This window comes from Blennius ocellaris (assembly GCF_963422515.1).
Source record: "Blennius ocellaris genome assembly, chromosome: 15".
NCBI lineage: Eukaryota > Metazoa > Chordata > Actinopteri > Blenniiformes > Blenniidae > Blennius > Blennius ocellaris.
This window is the reverse complement of record NC_137664.1, coordinates 16,471,584-16,482,237: the sequence shown is the minus strand read 5'-3', so window position 1 is coordinate 16,482,237 and position 10,654 is coordinate 16,471,584.

Here is a 10,654-nt window from a genome sequence, read left to right as displayed (position 1 = left end):
CATTGCTTTACTTTGATCACATTGTGGACTTCCCTTAGTGATCTACACTCAGAGGTATTTTCTTCTTATATTTACCCTGACAGAAGAAAAAAAAATCAATAGCTGTTTGAATTACTTTGAATGGATGAATTTGTCTGAATGGATAAGGGATGAATGAATGATGAATACATTTAAGATGGGAACATTTTAGACCACTGAATTCAAATGTCTCAATGCTCTTTGACACATTTCTGAAGTAGAAGAAAGGGATATTTTACAACTGCTTGACCTCATTTGGCGCTGTGCCCGATTCCGTCTCATGTTGTTGCCATATAAATTTAAACACACTTATTAAAAATCACATGTAAGCGTGTGTACGTGAACCCATTGAGGTCCGTGTCAGACCTTCAGAAAGTGTACGTCGTAATACATTCAAGTCCATTAATGCCTGGGAACGAAACAGAATCTGAAAACACACACACACACACACACACACACACACACACACACACACACACACACACACACACACACACACACACACACACTGCGCTGTATGTCTCTGATAGCTTCTATTATGTAGGTCTCCCTCCTGGCTGCACATCAAACATGGATGAGCTCCAACCATAAAAGGCTCCATTTTCCTTTGATTTATACAAGGAATAAAAATCGGAAAGGTGAAAAGTCCAAACCATGCATATTTTATTAGCTCACTGACACCAAAGGCAAGACAGAACAAATTTCAACACAGAGAAAAACCTAAAATAGACCATGATTGAACCAAACTGGAGAATTGCAATACCAAACCTCATGACCTCAATAGTCCAAACGTCTTCCGACTCCGTCCAAAAAGATAAACAGTCTCAGGATGGCAGACTGGTACTAACTTAGACAAGACTTGTTGTGATCAATTTTTAAAAATCATACTCATGAGGATCAAGTCAAACAGGTTCTCTGGAGGTTGTCACAATGTAGGAAACAGAACATGAAGACTCAATCTTGACTTTCATGTCAACATGATATTTTACATCACTTTTTTTTTTTTTTTTTTTTCATTGATGGACTGGGCTGATACCATTGTAAGATCAATAAATCTGTCCTCTGGGTTCAGTTTGTCTTATTTCTTGGTAAAGGACAGCAGCGATTACATCAGTTCTCTTGCAAAGATATGGTTTATCTAAGCGTCTCCATAGTGTTTGCACCAGTAGTTTCTATGGCAGCGGGGGATAAGAGGGGTCTTGTGTCGGGGTTTGTCTGGGTTGACGGGTATTTATTGATGATGTGTGGAAAAATAAATCTGTTGACATGCATACATTATGGGGACATTCAAAGCATGTCCTCATAATGCGCACATTATGAGGACATGCACTAAACAACTTTATGGAGCCTGTCATAATGGCTTCAGGGAAAGACACATTTTTAATAACAGGCTAAAGTCAGATTAAGAGATCAAACTTAAATCAAGTACTCTGGTTAGATTAGTTGTAGCTTCTAATAAATAAAAATAATCTTGTTAGGTTCTGATAGTGCATAAAAGCTGCATTTTGAATGTAAAGAGGCCAAGCAATGAGTTGTTATGGTTCCTGTGATTTGTTCTGTTATAGTTTATTCATGAGATGATAATCTGACACATTTTATTATATTCCAAGTTCATCATATAGTGACTTCTCTATACTACTTATTTATAGTCATATACTATATATCCCTTTTTTTCTCTTCACAAACATTTATTTTTGTGCTTTGAGTGTCTTCTGTTGGTTAACTCACTCAAGCGTTGCAAATCCTAACACAGACAAAAAGAAATATGCCTGTGTGTACATTTTATATTCCAGATACCGTCAAAAATCAATTTCATGTCCTGAATCACACTTCAGGATCCAGCCTTATCTATTTACAAAAAGAAATGAATTCTATGATGCATTTCTCTATAGTACCTCAGCTATGGTTAACTGCTGATACAAATCCAATGCTCCACCCTCTGCGCCGACACATTGACCTTACCTGTCCTTCTGATAATTCTCCCTCAACTCCGTCTGTCTATTAATACAAGTGTTTTTCTTTGCCATACATTTATCTACGATTCCTTCTGCCTTCACCCTCCATTTTCATTCCATAAATTGCTCCATACACACTTCCTTCAACTCCCTATCTCCCCTTCCTCCTCTCATCCTTCCTTCCTGTCCCCTCTTGTTCCCACTCCCTATTTTCTCCCCCTTCCTCTTTTTTTTTCCCCTCCATCATCCATCCTGTCTGAATAATGCAGTGGCCACGCAGCTGCACCGCCATTGTCCCTGCCTCAATGTTAATGTTGTGTCCTTGTCACAATTATTTGGTCACTATCATCCATCAGAGCTAATCATTGTCATACAGATACAGGCCAACAAAACACATTACAGAGAACAAAGGAAACACACATGTCCAGAACAAAGACCCGCGTGGAACCAAGACACCATGTTGTGGTTTAAGCTCGGGTTAGATTAAATGACGTGCTTTGAAAAGGCAAACGCAACAGGTGTTTTATTGCATCACCGCAACAGATGCACACATGCAAAATGTATGGATATCAAATGTTAATGTGTTTGCATGTTTATAGATTCCTGTTAGTGTCGCGGTGGAAAACAAAGAACATGAAGCCTATGTAGACATTTTTCTGAATCATTGTTATTTTGTAAAAAGAATCAATGCTGAGTTATTGACCAACTGCCATTTTCCAATGCAGTCAGTGACAATGATATACGCAATTGTGAGCTAGAAGGTAGCATTCATGGTGACCGCAAGTGGCCACAGTAATAACTTAGGGAAGACAAAAATTAGGTGCAAAAAGTCCGTTTTCAAAAACACGAAAAATATCATTTAAAAATGGAATTTTTTTTTTTTCACAACTGGCAAAGTTATTTGCAAACAGAACAAGGAAGATAGCCAAAAGCACAGAAATGGCCAAACTAGAAGTAGGTTTCAGAGCGAAAGAAAGAGAAAAATTATGATTTAGTTTTTGTGAAGACATGTTCACAGTCCTATTTTGAAATTAGGCAATATATATTCATGTAACACTGAAATTAAATGCACATGTCCCGATTAAAAATAGGAAAAGACAGTTTAATAAAGGCGCACACCTCAAATAGTTATCAGAACTAAAAGTTTGAAAAACTTCTAAACATAACATCCACTGTGTGATTATTTCTTCACCATTGCAGAGTTAAAAAAATATGAAGCTTTGAATTCATGATCTTATCCTGAACTTACACATTTGCCGCACAGTGTTTAGTTACTTTGACAATACGAAAGTCTTCAAAATAGTCCTCAAGTAATAGCTTTCAATTGAAGTAATGTTGCTGGAGGCTATGGCTTTTTTGGGGGAGTATTTTAATCTTTAATGTGCCAGACATTTCAAAAAGTACCTGTCAAGGTGCATGCCACTATTTATATCTTTTTTTCAAATGTGAATTTCAATGATTTTCCTTCACTATGCAGGTGCTTCCTAAAGTCTACCTTCACAAACATCACAAATCACCCAGTTTGTAATCTTTGTGATGTAAGGAAAGACTCCAAAAATAACAGCTATTGAATTGAACTTGCTTTCCTTGGTTTCCTTGCTTTCAGCTGTGACCGATCTCTCTGTGTTTTGGCTTCTCTCCAGATTTAAAGATTAAGGGATGGCAGAATAATAATAGTGGAAGGTGGGTCTTTCGCAGGATTAATTGTTAGATTTTCATCAAACAAACACTTTCCAGTCAAGGACTCTGTATAGATTCACTCTGCTGCTGAGGCTGAGGGATGGTGGCTAATATGGATTAGGTTAAATCAGCCTATTGAAACATGAAAGGTTGTTGATGGCTGATGTGGGAGTATCAGACATCTCCTCTTAGAGACCTGGGGCTTTAGGGTCTTGACTTTCTGTGTGTGTGTGTGTGTGTGTGTGTGTGTGTGTGTGTGTGTGTGTGTGTGTGTGTGTGTGTGTGTGTGTGTGTGTGTGTGTGTGTGTGTGTGTGTGTGTGTGTGTGTGTGTGTGTGTGTGTGTGTGTGTGTGTGTGTGTGCGCTCGCACTGAGTGCACGTTTGAGTGTGGCAAATGAATCAATAGCGATGAGGGCAGCCTGGTTTCTATTGCCTATTTAATTATCCTCCATCAAACAAACATGATAGCACCTTGAGATCACTTAGAAAGCAGTCCTTCACATGCACACGTGGCTGTACTTGGAAAATAAGAAAGCCAAGGTCACAAAAGCAAAGACAGGCGGTTTCCAGAGAGCAATGACAGCTGTGTCTTTAATTAACCTTGTCCTATGACCTTTAAGCAGACAAGAACAGGTAAGAAAGGTAACAAATGAGGACAATTAGCTGAGAAAGAAGTATTTGGTTTCTCTCAGTTAATGTCGTGCAAGTGGACACTTTTAATGCAATCCCACTCCACCGTTGACCTCGCGCTCTTGAGGCCCCCGGAGCTCTGTTTGTGTCTGTTCCAAAGCAGCAGAGCAGTTGTTGTCTACTGCCGCCATCTGACTTTGCACTCATATCGAAGACTGTCCCTGGTGGAAATGCCTGAGTTGGTGACTCATCAGCATTGAAACCAAAACAAGCCTTTTGGATGCTGCAGCTTGGAAAGAACAACATGGCCTGCTGTCAGTCTTCCACAGACAGCTGTGAGAAGTCTGTGTGTGTCTGCTGGTGTCTGATTAGTGCCTCATGTCCTCTCCCTCTCACCCTCCCTCTCTTTCTCTCTGGCACGATTGCATAACAGGTAATCTGGAGTAAAAAAAAAAAAAAAAATCTGTGTGTACAGTATTTGCAGGCAACTTGGAGACAGTGAGTTGGTCTGGTCTGTCTGACTCATTGCAAATGTGTGACCTAGAAATGTCCACTAGTCTCTCATGGCTTCATTAAGGTTTAACCAAGAGTTCAGCGTCTCACCTTCAAATTATCACCGTGGTGCCTCCCTACAACTCCAACTGACTTGTTTTGTGCTTTCCTGTTTTTCTCCCTTTTATTCTTTAATCTTTATGTATTTTCATAGATTGGATCTCACCTTTTATATCAGCACCCCCCCCCCCCCCCTTTCTCATTCTCTTCAGTCATCTCTCTTTGTCATTGTCACATATAGAGGTGACTGGGACAGTGTTTCTGCTCACTCTGAATTTTAATCATATTCTTATATATAAATCTTGGGGGGGAACAAAAAAATCTGATATTACACATTATGATACGATTAAGAAGATTTAATTGTATCGACCGGCACCTGCGGGTGGTGACTAGAGTTTATCAAGAAGATGAATAATATCATTAATTAACTTAAGAGTCATAATATGTGTTGGAAGTCAATAATAATGTCATTTTTGTTGTGCAGTGCTTAGCAGGCCAGTCTCACAGCAGGAAAATCCCCAGTTTGAATCCCTGCTTTGAAGTTTCTCTGCGTTAAGTTTGCATGTTCTCCCTGTGTTTTTTCCCCTGAGTGTTCTTCAGGTACTCCAGTGTCCTCCCACAATTCAAAAGCATGCATTTGAGATTAATTGGTGGCACTTGACACTGATACCGATATTGATTTTAAAAAACATTTTTAAATGTTCAATTCAACTTTTTACTGTGATCATTTAAATTACAAATTAAAGTAATCAAATGTTATTAATCTCTTTTATTCTTCATTGACCAACTCTATTTCAAGAATGCAGAGGTGCAGTGAAATGGTGGTGCATCAGGGAACTGATAGCGTTTAAGGGTCTTGCTTAGGGACCTACAGTGGTATAATCTGTGGGATTTGAACCTGTAAACTCTCAACCCCAAGTCTGTGCCTTAAACCTCAAGGCCAGATGTGGCTAAGTGTCTTGCTCAAGGACATTTCGACATGTGGACCGAGGGAGATGGGGAATCGAACCTGCAACCTTCCAATTGAAAGACAACCACTCAATCAACTCCTAAATGTTTATCTCTTGCTTCCAGTTGTTTTAAAGTTTACTTTTTCAAATTATAGTCATATTTAAAACTTTTAACTTGTCCTCAATCCATGTAATACATATTTTACTTTCTCCATTCTGAAACTTTAGAATGTTTAATGAAACTTTTATATTCAACAAATCCCATCACAATCATAGTCTTACAAAGTACTTATTATAGATTTTCGTGCTGACACAGTGCGACTATCCCTGGTTTACGTCCTGTAGACAGAGTTTGATGTTCTCAATGTGTCTGTGTGCGGTTTTCTCCTCAGTGCTTCAGTTTAATACAACAATCCATTAAAAACCAGCCTGACTGGTGATTTAAAAATTGATGTGAAAGTGTGTGTGGTTGTCTTTCTGTCTGCTCTGTGATGAACTGGTGAACTGTTCAAGGTGTGACCTACCTCCACACATCGTCTGCTGGGATCGAGATAAATAAGGCTGTACAGGAGACTTGTAGAAGGTTGATCAAAAAAACATATTTGTATCTTGCTCGCATAACAGTGTTAAAATATTGACTTTACCTGATTAATTCAGAAGGACTATGCATTTATCTATGTATGTGAGTCTATGTATGAGTGTGAGGATGATATAATGAACTCATGTTGATCCAATGAGCTCTTTCTTGGAGGGTATGAGCAGCGGTTTGATCCATGGCTCCATCTCTCCATGTGTCAAAGTGTCCTTGGGCCAGCGAGTCACTGAACCCCAAATCACTCCCAATGGAGGTCGAGCACTGTGTGTGTGTGTGTGTGTGTGTGTGTGTGTGTGTGTGTGTGTGTGTGTGTGTGTGTGTGTGTGTGTGTGTGTGTGTGTGTGTGTGTGTGTGTGTGTGTGTGTGTGTGTGTGTGGGTGGGTGGGTGGGTGGGTGGGTGGGTGGGTGGGTGGGTGTGTGTGTGTGTGTGTGTGTGCGCGTCCGTCCGTCCGTCCGTCCGTCCCACTAATAGTGGGAATTACATGAGACTGCTGAAGCGATGAAAATGTGCTACAGTAGAAAAAAAGTCCATCCATCCATTACATCCATCTCTGGCCAATCCAGAGACAATCACACACTCACATTCACAACTATGGGTGATTTACAGTCAGCATTAATGCCAAATGCATGTTTTTGGATGGTGAGAAGAAAGTGGAGTACCCTCACTCCCACAAGGAGACATCATCAGACCACTGAGAAAGCCCCCACCAAACTGAGCCTCGACCACGACCACAAGAAAGACCAAATCAGAACTAAATCAGGCACTGACAATCAAACATACTGGCCAGATAGTGTGTCCTCATCCTCCAGGTAAAGACAAGTGTACAAGCTAGAGTTTTTCACAAAGTGCTGTCAGTCTTGAAACATTTAAACTATTGCAAGAATTTAGTGAAGACCTTGATTGGCACAAGCCTCAGAAAAACTGTCTTGAACTGTATCTGACCCTTGCTTCTTACAGACGAACACATTTCAACGCACTCAATGTGTTTCTGCATGTGCTGTAGAAACACAATCATATGCTTTGATAGCAGCTTGAACACCCAAGGTTTATTGTAGAAACACTGTTGGAAAGTAGTAATAGAAAAGTTACAATGTACTCTTGAAAATGTTGCACGCATAGGCCATACAAGATATTAGAAATGGAAACAGACAGGTCTTTTTATGTTCCTAACTATTCTTTTTTCAGATGATACTTGGAGGGGAGGATTCGGCTGTTAAATGTTTGCACACTCATATCAAGGCCTGGATGTATTAGTAGGTGTTGTGTTATTTAGTTGCAAACCACTGGAGCTACAAACAAAATTAGATTTCTCGCATCCTAGCTTTAGGTATAGCATGGTGAATTTGATAGTTTTCTTATATGTGCATGTAACTTCAGGATCAGGGGGCCCTGGAGCTGACCAGAGAAGTGCTGACCACTACACCAGGGTACACTCTGGACAAGTCAGCTGCCTATCACAGGTGAAACGAGAGAAACAGACCACCACATGCACACTCATATCTACAACTACAGTCAACATCGGAGGATGTCTTGTGGGAGTAGACACTTTTAATATGTACTCTTGGATTACTGTAAAGGGTTAATAATAATGGCGTTCCATGACCACAAATTTATAATGTGGCCAGGATGATAGTTGATAATAGCAGCATGATGGAAGATCTATTTTTACTTTAAAATAGATCTCATGCAATTTTAACGTTGAGTTATGCCCCTTCAGTCGGTTCACCTGTTAAACAGTAAATGTGTCCTTTTTGTCATCTTGACAACAGAAAATAGGTATGCCACATTTTGAATTTGCATGCGTAATAGATCTGATTAATTGTTTTCAATATTGCAGATGTGATATGAAAGAAACAATATATTGTTATTTTATGAGGTCGCAATATAACATATTGTTCTTAAAAACCAATTGATGCATTTTTTTTGGTTCTTTGTTACAAGTTTTGTTCATCAAATGGAGACATACTCATTTGAAATTCCCAGAGTGTTCAGATGTAATCATTTTAAGTGATAAATATTGTTTTTTAGCTTCCACTTCCCATCAGAGCTGTAGGTTAGACTGGTGGTTTACACAGACCTTGAGGGGGCGCCAAAGAGCAGCTACAATAACAATCTGATAGCTTAGGGCAGTGGTTCCCAACCTTTTTTGACCAGTGTACCCCTTGAGCTGGTTTCCATGTGAAAAGTACCCCCTCTCTCGTGTGTGATTATTCGCCTTAATGTGTACTTATATTTAACCCTTTGTCTTTCTATCTATCCAACTGCTCATTTAAATAAAACAATGATTGTGAGTGTAAAAACATACCTTTTAATGAGACACTTGCGCTTGCTTGTCTTTCATAAGTCTTTCATAATTCCTTTTTTCACTGGGCTCCCCTGTGCCTGCGTCCGAGGCGACGGTAGCAGTAGCGGTAGCTGGACGTTTACTCCTGCCTAGCCATGCATCCATGTTTACAGTCGGTATGCAGCTAGAGTTAGCTAGCTTCGCGAATCGTGCGCGCCCGCAGCAATAACGTGAACCATTTTTTTTTTTTTTTTTAAAGCGCGCCACTTTATAGTCTTTTCATATTATGTGCATTGTAGTGTTACAATCACTGTGGACGAACTGCTACTCATGGAAAATAAACGTATGGCCTTACTAAAATTCATGATACACGGTAATACAATATAATATAGTATAAATTTTTTTTTTTTGTGTGTGGATACTGTAGGCTAATTTATAATCTTTCTGCGTACCCCCTGCAATACCCTCGCGTACCCCTAGGGGTCCGCGTACCCCCGGTTGGGAATCACTGGCTTAGGGAATGCTTTTTTCCTGAATATTTTTTTTCCTTTTTAATATTCAAAATGAATTTGCATTGAAAATAAATAAATGCAGAGCAAATCTGTTGATGCTTTCTATCAAGAAAATGTCTACAGCAATATTTATTGTAATAGTAAATGGAGATTAATTAAAATTGTAAGATGCAGACATCAGTATAAAACCTGCAGCAGTGGCAGAATATGTAAGACAACACTTACCTGAAATTTGAAATTAAGGCATCTTTGTATCTATTTACTGCTTGTGTGTCCTGATAATGTCAACAAAATGATGTTGTGGTGATAACGAAAGGATGTGGGAAAACATTCAGAAACATTGAGAGACAAATAACGATCAACATAAGAATTGAAATAGACACTTTGAGTCAGTATTGGTGTATTTTCCTGTGCTCTATGTTTGCAGATTTGTGAGTTTAACATTTGAATCAAAGAGGTAGACATCACCTGCACTTTACAATAGTGACTAGACAGTGTACCTTTACCATAGATACCCGAAATCCTTTCATGCGCCTCTATAACATCCATAAGAAATCCAGTCGAGGACATGTTGTCAGGTCCAGGTCTCTCACACTGGGGACTACTGCAGTATTTCACTACTTCTCTCTCTCTCTCTCTCCCCCTTCATTTTTGTCCCCTCTCAATCTTTGCTGTGCTCCACCTCATCACCTCTCTTTCTGCCTTGTTCTCTCCTCTGGCGTTCTCTCATCTTTTCTGCCCCCTGCTGCCTCCTCTCTACCTCTCCTCCCTTCCTCCCCCACATGTCTGTCTATTCGAAACTGGAGCAACGTCTTAATCGAGGCTCTGGGACGTGACGGGAATGTCTAAGCATCCCGGGCTCTGCAGTACACACACACACACACACACACACACACACACACACACACACACACACACACACACACACACACACACACTCTGCTTGGCAGCCAATTAACAACCTGCGATCCATCGCCAAAGGAATAACTGCATGTTGATGAGAGTGTGTGTGTGTGTGTGTGTGTGTGTGTGTGTGTGTGTGTGTGTGTGTGTGTGTGTGTGTGTGTGTGTGTGTGTGTGTGTGTGTGTGTGTGTGTGTGTGTGTGTGTGTGTGTCAACACGTGTGTGTTCATGAGAGGCTGGTGGCCGTCACAAGCACTTACACAGATAGGAGGATATCTCTTTTATGTGTTCAAGGGAAAAAGGGGGGATTATGGCACATTTAAAACCATCTCCACCAGGGACAAACTAAGACAGGAACATGGAAGTGTGAATTTTGTGCCTGAGATTCCCTTTGTGTGGGTATGTGTGTGTTTGATGCTGTCCTGGCATTTTCTCTCTGTGTGTGTGTGTGTGTGTGTGTGTGTGTGTGTGTGTGTGTGTGTGTGTGTGTGTGTGTGTGTGTGTGTGTGTGTGTGTGTGTGTGTGTGTGTGTGTGTGTGTATTGGTGCATATGAGCGGCATTAGGGAGCAGAAC